At 43.3% G+C, this 12,802-nt stretch overlaps 2 non-coding genes across 2 annotated transcripts; both read left to right on the top strand.

The window, feature by feature from the left end:
• The first annotated feature begins 2,664 nt into the window (after positions 1 to 2,664).
• Positions 2,665 to 2,737, top strand: TRNAV-CAC (transfer RNA valine (anticodon CAC)). Its single transcript has one exon. It is a non-coding gene; the product is annotated as a tRNA-Val (tRNA).
• Positions 2,738 to 11,443: 8,706 nt separating this feature from the next.
• On the top strand, positions 11,444 to 11,515 carry TRNAH-GUG (transfer RNA histidin (anticodon GUG)). Its single transcript has one exon. It is a non-coding gene; the product is annotated as a tRNA-His (tRNA).
• Positions 11,516 to 12,802: the final 1,287 nt, after the last annotated feature.

Here is a 12,802-nt window from a genome sequence, read left to right as displayed (position 1 = left end):
AAAATGACAATATTCTAAATAGCCAACAATGTATAGATGCTTAAAGTGTTACTAAACCCACAACAGTACAATCAGTCTGTATATGCAGTAAAGCATGCTTGTTATACTCACTGTGGAATCTAAAGGGTTAATCCTCTGCATTGTGTAAAAAGGCTGTTTGATCCTGACTTCTCTGCCCCTCCTCTTGTTCAAATGTCCACGCCAACAAGACAGACTGAACCCGTAGCCCTTCTGCACATGCTCAGTTTGGTTTGTATTGTTAAAGAGATTATTTTTTTGCTTGGGAGAGTGCATGTGAACAGCACAGGGCCAATCAGCACTGTCCAGACAGAGGTCAGGGGTCCTGCATTCTTCTAGAGCAGAAAGAAAGCTCCTCCTACAAGCTTTAACCAGTGCTCGGCTGGACACTGATAGAAGTCACAAGACTGCTCTAACTGCTGATGAGAAAAGGTATTTAGCAGTTTGTAGTTACTAAAATAATTGCATTTCCATGTTGTGTGTACTGTGGGAGACCAGATATAGTGAATGCAGGGTCCGGAGTTTAGTAACACTTAAAATATTTTTTAAAATATCTATTTAAAAAAAGAATAATTTTGCAAATAAACGTTTAATACGTGGTGCACACAATACAATGGCATCGCACAGCATTATTGATTTTCTAAGGGATCAGTTTTATGTCAACATATAAGCTTTTCATGTACTTTTATCTCTATTGTTTACCATGACTCCCTAAATATATGGCTTTTATCAGTTTTGGTGAATTTGATCATTTTTATGGAAGAATGGCTTATGAATGCCTCTATACAATTTAGTTTTTTAGCCCTGATGAAGGGAGCTCTTGAAAACCCTGAATTGCATTGGCTTTTTAAGTTACATCATACTTAAAACCTTCTCTGAATACAAGTTTGTGCAATTGGTGTTTTCCCCACATGCTTCTACTTTTCTCTCAATTACATGCATTTCCTTAGTTCTATAATTGTACACAATTTTGTACAGACAATCATTTTGTTTTGCTGATACAAAGTAGAAAAAAATTGGAAATTGTTATCTCCCGAAAAAAATGTTTTCCTAATTTATAAATCTGGTAAGATGGTAAGAGTTTGGAAAGAATGCATAAACAGGTGACATTTAAAAGCAATGGACAGAGGAACAAAGTGTGTGTGTGTGTGTGTGTAACATTTTCTAAATGGCTTGAAAATAAAAATAAAGTAAATTTGTAATGCTTATTAGTATACAGCCTTAAAGCAGGGGTAGGCAACCTTTCAGAGGTTGAGATCTTCTTGGACAACATGGAGGAAAGCAAAGATCCCTGGAGAGGAAGGAGGGGGGTGTACTCGGCGGTGAAAAAAAACAAAAAAAAACAAATGAAGCTCCCAATAAAAAGACATGAAGAACACATAGTGTGTCACAGCAGTGTCCTCTGCCCCCATCCCCCCACAGTAGTGTTCTGCACCCCCTCAACCAGGGGCAGACTGACCATTTGGAAACTCGGGCACTGCCTGAGGGCCCGGGGTCAGTAGGGGGCCCCATGAGATGCCCCTGGTACCTTTTTCATAGGCTTTTTTGAGTTTGGGCAAGGACACAAGGGCTCCATGATCCCCTGTTGCCGGGGGCCCCATGAGTATCAGTCCGCCCCTGCCCTCAACACAATGTCCTCTGCCTCTTCACATCACCTCCTCCACTGTAGTGTCCTCTGCCCCCTCCACCCACAGTTGTGTCCTATACCCCTCCATGCAGTGTCCTCTGCCCCCTTCACATCACCCCCCCACACACACACACTGTAGTGTCCTCTGCCTCCCTCCCCCCTCAGTAGTGTCCTGTACCCCCCAAAGTAGTGTCCTCTACCCCCTTCATATCACCCCACCCCACTGTATTGTCCCCTGCCGTCTCCACCCAAAATAGTGTCCTGTACACCCCCCTGCTTTGTCCTCTGCCTCCTTCACATCACCCACCCACTGTAGTGTCCTCTGCCTCCTTCCTCCCACAGTAGAGTCCTGTACCCCTCCAAAGCAGTGTCCTCTGTCCCTTTCACATCACCCCCCTGCCCCCCCCCCCCACACACACACACTGTAGTGTCCACTGCCTCCCTCCCCCCTCAGTAGTGTCCTGTACCCCCCAAAGTAGTGTCCTCTACCCCCTTCATATCACCCCACCCCACTGTATTGTCCCCTGCCCCCTCCACCCACAGTAGTGTCTTGTACCCCCAAAATAGTGTCCTCTACCCCCTTCATATCACCCCCACCCTACTGTAGTGTCCTCTGCCCCCCCCCAACCCACAGTAGTGTCCTGTACCCCCCAAAGTAGTGTCCTCTGCCACCTTCACCCATCCAGCACTGTGCTGCCTTCCGCTCTCCGCTCTGCAGAGACATGGTTGGGGGAAGGCAGAGTCATGATCCACCTGTTGGCTCCCCGCAGTCTACATATCCAGGTCAACGGCTTGCTGACCCATCCTTAAAGTAACTTTCACATTTTTTATTCTCCAGCTCCTTGCAGTACAATCCAAGGAGATACCTGGCTGCACTTGTACCAAGTTAAATAACTAATATGAAAATAATACTCTATGTTTAATGAAAAACCTAAGAGAGAAACCCAAAGATACAGTGTTTTAGAAATATAGTAAAATGCAAAAACTCCCCGGCTATCCCAGGTGTGAATTTTATGTGAGTTTCCGTAGTGTAGTGGTTATCACGTTCGCCTCACACGCGAAAGGTCCCCGGTTCGAAACCGGGCGGAAACAATATCAATGTTTTTTCTTACATGACACATGCAGTTTTAAGGCTTGATATATTTGGTATCTATTTACTCAACACAATATTTAACAGAAAATTTTGTTTTGTTCATGTACACTAAAATGAATGAGTGTTTTTTTAATTAAATGATATGTTTATTAAAAAGTTGAATACTAATACTGTGTGAATAAGAAATTGCAACTGTTATAATTCTATCCTATAGGTATTTTGTGTTCAGAAAAAATATAATATTTTGGGGTTTAACCTCCCTAGAGGTATGATTATTTCAGATTTTTGGTGCTGAAAGCGGTACCATTATTTTGCATGGAAATATGTAGTTTTTTTATTGTAGGCTGTAATATTTAGGAATAACTCACTGAAATCTGTCCGAACAAGAGTCTAGTAAACATCCCGGGTATGATAAAATTTGAAACACGAAATCATAAATTATAATTTAATAAATAATCATAAAAAATAATAATATAATAATAATACATTTAATTCAATAATATAATCAAACCAAAAACACTGACATTTGAAATATAGCGCCAAGTTCGCACATCGCTGAGCAAAGTCGCAAAATCGTTTTCAGTGTCTGATGACGAATTTCCCCACAAATCATTATCACTCAATTCTGCAAGTGATTCTGATTTTCTATCGCTGTTCTCTAGCTGGTCTAAAATTTGAAACCCGCTTTTGACCTAAAGGGACACTTTTTGGACGCCATGGACGTTTCTCAGTTTCCAGGCAGAAAGAACAGACAAAATGCAGGCAGGGCACAGGACAAAGCACTCGGGACAAAATGTATGTGAAATGGGTTGAAACAGCAATGTTTTACTATGTAAAATTTGTTTAGAAAAAAATTAAATTTTTTAAAATTTTCAAATTTCCCGCCGCTGACGGCGCCCGTACGTCCCGACGTCACAGAGACCGGAACACGGAAGCCGGATGCCGGCATTGGCCGGAGGAGATGGCCGGGGACTCTGCAGGGGACACATCGCGGGAGCGAAGGACAAGGTAAGCTCTGCAGGGACTCCCTATGCAGCGCCGCATGGTAAGCCCGAGTGTAGCTCGGGGTTACTGCTTTTGGCACTGACATTTTACCCCGAGCTACACTCGGGAATACCGCTAGGGAGGTTAAGTGCCATTTCATGTAAAAAAAAAGTGCATAAAAAAATGGCTCTGGCAGCAAAATGATTAAAGGCAGTCCCCTTGCCTTGAGGGCTCGTTCACACTTGACTGTTTTTCCAACTCTTGCCAAACGCCCCTATAGCGTTTGACAAGCGTTGGTCCGGCATTTGCGGAGCGTTTTTAGCGCTCCGCAAACGCTGCATGCGCTGCTTAGCGGCGGTTGATAGGCATTTGCCAAGCATTAAAAACGCCCCACAAATGCCTATAATGAAGTTTGAATGGTGGTAACACTCCGCAAACGCCTTGCAACCGTGTCGCAACTGCACCACAAACGCCGGCCCAGGCGTTTGCAGAGCGGCACCATAGACTTGAATGGGAGGCTTCAACTCCTCCTGACTCGACCAGAGGCGTCCATTTTGCCACGACGCTAACGCTCCCGTTTGAACAGCACCATGTACTGCAATGTACAGAATTTTCCCAGGAGTTTGGGAAACGGTAAAAACGCTTCCCAAACGCCTGTCTGCCGCTTGCTAATAAGGCTAGTGTGAACGTAGCCTTACTTGTAGTTATGGTGCAGCTGTCCAACACACCTAAATCCTATACAACAGTAATAACAAAACTTCCTCATTGAAAAAACATTTCACTGAAACACATAGAAGGAAACTAGAACTTTTCATTTCTCTATATCTTCAAAAACATGGCCACAAGATAATAAACTAAAAGCAGTATATATATATATATATATATATATATATATACTCTGCTATGAGACACAGAGTGAAGAGAAAGGAATGTTCTTTCCACAAAGGGTTAAAAGCCAACGTGTGCAGTAAAGTTTATACACTGCCATCTGCTTACAGGGCTGATCTTCATGTACGAAAGTGTGAGCAGGTACATGACTTCAGAGGTCTACCACTAGCTACTTCATAAATATTATAGGAAACATGTGACATAATAAAAGGTATGTGCAGCAAGTAAGTGGCTTCTGATAAGTCTGAACACTTTAACCCTTTCGCAGAAGCGGTTTTGTTTTTTTCTGCACACATTTCAAAAATCATTTAATGCCCAAGGTTAGTTAAAGCCCCCGAACCTTAGATATATTCTGAAAGCAGAGACCCCAGAGAATAAAATATTGTTAGTTTTTATTATTTATGCAATGATTTAACACATGCAAAATTTCAGTCACAAATATACATTACAATTACTTTTAGGACACAAAAATGCAATATTTTTCCCAAGTTTTTGGTAAAATACAAAAGATGAAGTTTAGCTGAGTAAATAGATACCCAACATGCCAAGCTTTTAATTTGCATGCTTCCAAAAAAAAATGTTTGATAGACTTTGGCATGCTATATATTTTATAGGCGGCATCTGAAAAGCCCCCGAAGGTCATCAGTTGAACTTTTGCATAGTACTGTATACCTCATGTCTGTGCTCTGAAGACTTCTACTCATCAATTAGAGCAGGGGTGGGCAAACTTTTTGACTTGAGGGCCGCAATGGGTTCATATATTGGACCCGGGGGCCGGACCAAGAGTAGATGAATGATGTGTATGTGTCATCCATAGTAAGTATAGTAATATTCCCCCATAGTAAGCATAGTAATTAATCCCCCATATAGTAATTCATCCCCCATATAGTAATTCATCCCCCATATAGTAATTCATCCCCCCTATAGTAATTCATCCCCCATAGTAATTCATCCCCCATGTAGTAATTCATCCCCCATAGTAATTCATCCCCCCTATAGTAATTCATCCCCCACAGTAATTCATCCCCCCTATAGTAAATTATCCCTCCTATAGTAATTCATCCCCCCTATAGTAATTCATTCCCCATATTATTTCATCCCCCATAGTACTATTCCCCCCAAGTAGTAAGCCAAGTCCCCCCTGTGTCAATTCACTTACCTTTGCTCCGCGCGTTCCTCTCGCCGTGTTCCCGCGCCGTTCCGGTCTTCAGGGCGGACTGTGAGGGGTGGCTCCCTCAGGTCCACCTGCCCTTGATCTATCCATTAAATGCATGTGCCTCTACTATGGGGACTCACAAATTGTAGAGTTAGGACCACAGATGATCAGGGTGCCGTGTCGTGGCTCTGTGGCTTACGTATGTATTTGCAAATGTGTGCTAACTAAACCCCTGTTATAAACGCATACTGTTAGACAGGTTAATTCGGTTGTTAGCAAACTGGCTGGCAAGTTGTCCAAGAACATTGTTCTCTCCCCCTTTTTTCACTATGTGATGCCTGTTTATGTGTCCTTGCTTCATAAGCCAGTTATAGACTTGGGCGGGTGGCCACTTTTATGCGGACTGTGAGAGGAGCCTAGCTCCCCTCACGTTCGTCACGCTGCCCCGCCTACACACATCCTGACAGCCAATGTATCACGCTCCGCGGGCCGGATTAAAAGGTCCGCCGGGCTGTATACGGCCCGCGGGCCGTAGTTTGCCCATTGCTGAATTAGATCATTGGTTTAGCATTGTCAGCCTGAAAAAGGAGGTGCTTACTGGCAAGATCTCCAGCCAAAGGGAAAAGGGGTCAAAATCTTTACCAAGTAATTATAGATCTGTTAGTTTGACTTCTATAGTTGGGGAGATACTGAAGAGTTTAATAGAAAACAACATATATGCAGGAAAAAAAATATTGTAACCACTTGCCCTCCTGAGGATTTACCCCCTTCCTAACCAGGTCGTTTTTTGTGTTACGACTCTGCGTTACTTTAACTGACAATTGCGCGGTCGTGCAACGCTGCACCCAAATGAAATTTACGTCCATTTTTTCCCATGAATAGAGCTTTCTTTCTGTGGTATTTGATAACCTGTGCATTTTTTATTTTTTGCGCTATAAGCTAAAAAAGTCCGACAATTTTGAGAAAAAAACAATATTTTGTAATTTTTGCTATTAAACATGTCCAGTAAAAAAATTTAAAAAAATCAAATTCCATTACAAATTTAGGCCAAATGTATTCTGGTACATGTCTTTGTTAAAAAAATTCCAATATGTGTAAATGAATTGGTTTACGTGAAAGTTATAGCGTTTACAAATGGCGGTATAGATAATGGGATTTTTTTTTCTACTAGTAATGGCGACAATCAGCGACTTTTGGCAGGACTGCTGGACTGCAGCGGACATTCTGACACTAGGGTGAACTAACTTGGCATCACTGACACCCCAGTGACACCAATACAGTGATCAGTGCTAAAAAAAAGCACTGATATTGTACTAATGGCACTGGGCAGGAAGGGGTTAATGTGAGGGGCGATCAAAGGGTTAACTGTGTGTGTTTTACTAGGGGGCGGGGGGGTGTTCTTCACTGTGAGCACACTGATCGGGATGGCTGTACTGTGCACAGCCATCCCGAGCAGTGTGCTTGAGCTGACAGGGAAAAATGTTGTTTGTAAACAAAACAATCTTCCTCCCTGTTGGAGATGCTCAGTAATCACCAGGCACCGGCTGGTAATTACCAGCTGGGACCCGGGGATTGACATCTGCAGCCGCAAATGGCAGCGGGGGTAGGGTGGGCACACGGCACGCTTGCACTCCCTACCCGGCAATGCAAAAACACGTACATGATTCTGCACACAGTATATCTGCTATAGGGCAGTCCTTAAGTGGTTAAGCAACAGACAGCATGGATCCATGAAAGACAGAAGTTGTCAAACAAATCTGATTTCTTTTTATGAGGAGGTGAGTAAAACCTTGGACAGAGGGGTGGTTGTGGACGTGGTATACTTAGACAGAGGGGTGGCGGTGGACGTGGTATACTTGGACAGAGGGGTGGCGGTGGACGTGGTATACTTGGACAGAGGGGTGGCGGTGGACGTGGTATACTTGGACAGAGGGGTGGCGGTGGACGTGGTATACTTGGACAGAGGGGTGGCGGTGGACGTGGTATACTTGGACAGGGGGGTGGTGGTGGAGTGGTATACTTGGACAGAGGGGTGGCGGTGGACGTGGTATACTTGGACAGAGGAGTGGCGGTGGACGTGGTATACTTGGACAGAGGGGTGGACGTGGTATACTTGGACAGAGGGGTGGCGGTGGACGTGGTATAGTTGGACAGAGGGGTGGCGGTGGACGTGGTATAGTTGGACAGAGGGGTGGCGGTGGACGTGGTATACTTGGACAGAGGGGTGGCGGTGGACGTTTTATACTTGGACAGAGGGGTGGCAGTGGACGTGGTATACTTGGACAGAGGGGTGGCGGTGGACGTGGTATACTTGGACAGAGGGGTGGCGGTGGACGTGGTATTCTTGGACAGAGGGGTGGCGGTGGACGTGGTATACTTGGACAGAGGGGTGGCGGTGGACGTGGTCCCACACACAGCTAACATGTAAGGTAAAGTCTACGGGCTTGGAAAAATCAGTTTGTAAATGGATAGAAAACTGGCTAAAAGATCGTATTCAGAGAGAAGTGGTTAATGATTCATACTCTGAATGGTCTGGGGTCATCAGTGGTGTACCCCAGGGTTCAGTGTTGGGACCCTTACTTTTTAATATATTTATAAACGATATAGGGTCTGGGACTAAAAATCCCATTTCAGTCTTTGCAGATGACACCAAGCTGTGCAGTGGAATAAGGTCCTTACAGGATGTCTCCAAATTACAAGCCGACCTCAATGCACTGTTTAATTGGGCAACTATGTGGCAAATGAGGTTTAATGTTGATAAATGTAAGGTTCTGCACTTGGGGGCTAAGAATATACATGCATCATACATACTGGGGGGGGGTACAACTGGGGGAATCAATGGTGGAGAAGGATCTGGGGGTTCTGGTAGATCACAAGCTTAATAATGGCATGCAATGCCAAGCTGCAGTTTTTAAAGCGAGCAAAATTCTCTCTTGTATTAAGAGGTATAGACTCCAGAGAGATATCATTTCCCCCGGTACAAATCATTAGTAAGACCTCATCTGGAATATGCAGTTCAGTTTTGGGCACCAATTCACAAAAAGAACATTGGGGAACTGGACAAAGTACAGAGAAGGGCAACCAAACTGATAAGAGGCATGGAGGAGATCAGCTATGAGGAAAGATTAGAGGAACTGAATTTATTCTCTCTTAAGAAGAGGAGATTAACGGGGGATATGATCAACATGTATAATACATAAGGGGGGATATGATCTCCATGTATAATACATAAGGGGGGATATGATCACCATGTATAATACATAAGGGGGGATATGATCTCCATGTATAATACATAAGGGGGATATGATCAACATGTATAATACATAAGGGGGGATATGATCTCCATGTATAATACATAAGGGGGGATATGATCTCCATGTATAATACATAAGGGGGGATATGATCTCCATGTATAATACATAAGGGGGATATGAGCTCCATGTATAATACATAAGGGGGATATGATCACCATGTATAATACATAAGGGGGGATATGATCACCATGTATAATACATAAGGGGGGATATGATCTCCATGTATAATACATAAGGGGGGATATGATCACCATGTATAATACATAAGGGGGATATGATCAACATGTATAATACATAAGGGGGGATATGATCAACATGTATAATACATAAGGGGGGATATGATCTCCATGTATAATACATAAGGGGGGATATGATCTCCATGTATAATACATAAGGGGGGATATGATCTCCATGTATAATACATAAGGGGGGATATGATCTCCATGTATAATACATAAGGGGGGATATGATCTCCATGTATAATACATAAGGGGGGATATGATCTCCATGTATAATACATAAGGGGGGATATGATCACCATGTATAATACATAAGGGGAGATATGATCAACATGTATAATACATAAGGGGGGGATATGATCTCCATGTATAATACATAAGGGGGGATATGATCTCCATGTATAATACATAAGGGGGGATATGATCTCCATGTATAATACATAAGGGGGGATATGATCTCCATGTATAATACATAAGGGGGGATATGATCTCCATGTATAATACATAAGGGGGATATGATCTCCATGTATAATACATAAGGGGGGATATGATCACCATGTATAATACATAAGGGGGGATATGATCTCCATGTATAATACATAAGGGGGATATGATCTCCATGTATAATACATAAGGGGGGATATGATCACCATGTATAATACATAAGGGGGGATATGATCTCCATGTATAATACATAAGGGGGGATATGATCACCATGTATAATACATAAGGGGGGATATGATCCCCATGTATAATACATAAGGGGGGATATGATCAACATGTATAAATACATCAGTGGTTCATATAGTGAACTTGGTGTAGAGCTATTCACCCTGAGGTCATCACAGAGGACAAGTGGCACTCTTTATGTCTGGTGGAAAAGAAATTTCATCTCCAAATACGAAAAGGGTTCTTCACAGTAAGAGCTGTGAAAATGTGGAATAGACTCCTTCAAGGCCTGGATTCTTTCTTGGATACACAGAATATAACTGGTTACTATTTATAGGTAAAGTTGATCCAGGGAATATCCGATTGTCTCTCGGGGCATCAGGAAGGAATTTTTTCCTCTGCAGGAGCAAATTTGATCATGCTTTGCTGTGTTTTTTGCCTTCCTCTGGATCAACTGTGGGTATAGGATTATATGGATTTTATGGTTGAACTGGATGGACTTTTGTTTTTTTTCAGCCAGCGTAACTATGTAACAAAGAACTTTTCAATAGACTCTCGGTGCCAAACATCCTGAAAATCAGTATTAGAAGTAGGGATGCACCGGTACCATTTATTTATCGGTGACTATGAGTACTGATACTTTCGGTCAAGTACTCGGCAATACTGATTACCGGTACATTGTGGTGCAATTTGCATTAATAGACGCAAATTGCACCACAAAGGATAGCATGAGATTTTAACAGGAATGTGATTCCTGTCCAAATTGCATGCGGTTTCCCCACTGCTCCTGTGTGAGCCCAGGTTTGTCATAGCACGAGTTCACACAAGAGCGGTGCGGGAAACCTCCCTGCAGGCATCCCATGCTGAGTGTCAGTGGTAGGAGAGGAGAGAAAGCGGCAGGGATTTGAAATCCCCGCTTCTTTCTTTCCTCCCCTTGCAGGGATGACAGTTCGGGCTAGAGGACTTTTGATTGGTCAGCAGCACCATCACATGGATGCTGCTGACCAATCAGATGCCGTCTAGCCCCAACTGTCATCACTGCAAGGAGAGGGAGAAAGCCGCTTCAAAGGTCTGGTGATTTGAAATGCCCACAGCTTTCTTTCCTCTCCTTGCAGCAATGACAGTGCGGGCTAAACGGTATCTGATTGGCCAACACCATCCATGTGACCATGCTAAAAATGAACAGCCCTCTAGCCCAAACTGTCATCCCTGCAAGGACAAGAAAGAAAGCAGCAGGGATTTCAAATCTCCGCCGCTTTCTCTCCTCTCCTACCACTGACACTACAGTACACTGGGAACTCATGAAAATACTCAGTATTGAGTATGGATACTCAGTATGCATTGCCCAAGGAACCCCTAGCAACCATGAGAAACCATGATATAAAGAGTAATATCATTATAGAGGGTTTAAAGAGCCCTAAACATCAGCCATGTAACCAGCTAGCCAAACAGCTAGCCGTGATCGTATAGTGGTTAGTACTCTGTGTTGTGGCCGCAGCAACCCCGGTTCGAATCCGGGTCACGGCAGTTGAGCTAGTCAATGCTCTTTTTTTTTTTTTCCCTCCCAACATTAGTTATTGTCTATTGCAGTTAATTAGCTTACCGCCATAAAACAAACTTCTTTTTACAGTTAGTATAGTGTGTGTCTAAACTCCTGTAATACCCCTACCAGGTCCTGTGTGCATGATTTTTTTCAACTTGCACAGCATTCACCTGGCCCTATAGTGCTGTGACCCTTCCTGGCCAACACTGCAAAAATTCATTATGAGTAGTGATGGGCCAAACACCCCCATGTTTGGTTCGCGGTAGAACATTCAAACCTAATAAACGTTCGGCCGTGAACTTTGAACTCAATGCAAGTCTATGGAACGCAAACATGTAAATTCAAAAGTGCCCATTTTGAAGGTTTATATGCAAGGTATTGGCTATAAAAGGGTATGGGGACTGGGGTACTGCCCTGAGAGACATGAATCAGTGAAATAAAAAATCAAAAAGTACAGTTTTTAAAGGGGCAGTCATTTTTTATTGCTTAACCATTAGCCGCCCGGCCAATGGCCGTTTGGCGGCTTCAGAAGTGTCTCTTCATTCCGTGAGCACGCCATTTGGCACATGCGCCGTTTGCGCTAATGCAGAGCGGCGCAGCAGTGCGATCTGTAATAAAAGATGTTAAAGTGAGCGCGACTTAAATGCAAAAAGTGTATCAATGTGTATACACAAAACCGTTAGTGAGCAGCTGATACACCGAAAAGGTAACCAAGTAAAACCTCCAAATCAAACATATATAATAAATAAATGGTGCAGCGCTAAAAACTAGAGTACAGTTTCTACACACAATATATATAAACATGCATGATATCACTCTGAGGGTGATCAATAAATACAAAAGTTCAGTGTAATAGTGCGGATCATGGAGAGATCCCAATTCAAGGTGAGTGGACGTCCTGATCCAAGGTGTGATGGTAGGTGTGATCACACAAATAGGTGAAAAACGCACTCACCAGATGTGCGTTTAATATACGCGATATGTAATCCTGCGTCACCAGGCCATAAAACGATCATCAGATCCCAGATCAGATTGTACCCAGATCACCATCTCAGTTCCACAGAAGTGAAGTCATCTGAAACCGCTACCAGGTATCACCACCAGGGTCCTGAGTCCTCCAGATGGGCACTGCGAATGATAGCACTCACACAGAGTGCCCAATAAGAGACCTCATAGCGTGATACTGCTTTAGATGCTTTTATTCAGGGTTGGTTGGTGTGGGGTACATACAAAAATAAACCAAAAAGTTACTGACCATATGCATTCCTAGG

This window comes from Staurois parvus, unplaced genomic scaffold (genome assembly GCF_062004578.1).
Source record: "Staurois parvus isolate SC_StPar_1 unplaced genomic scaffold, SC_StPar_1.0 ptg000662l, whole genome shotgun sequence".
NCBI lineage: Eukaryota > Metazoa > Chordata > Amphibia > Anura > Ranidae > Staurois > Staurois parvus.
The sequence above is the reverse complement of the archived record's forward strand: the minus strand, read 5'-3'. Positions and strand labels throughout refer to the sequence as shown.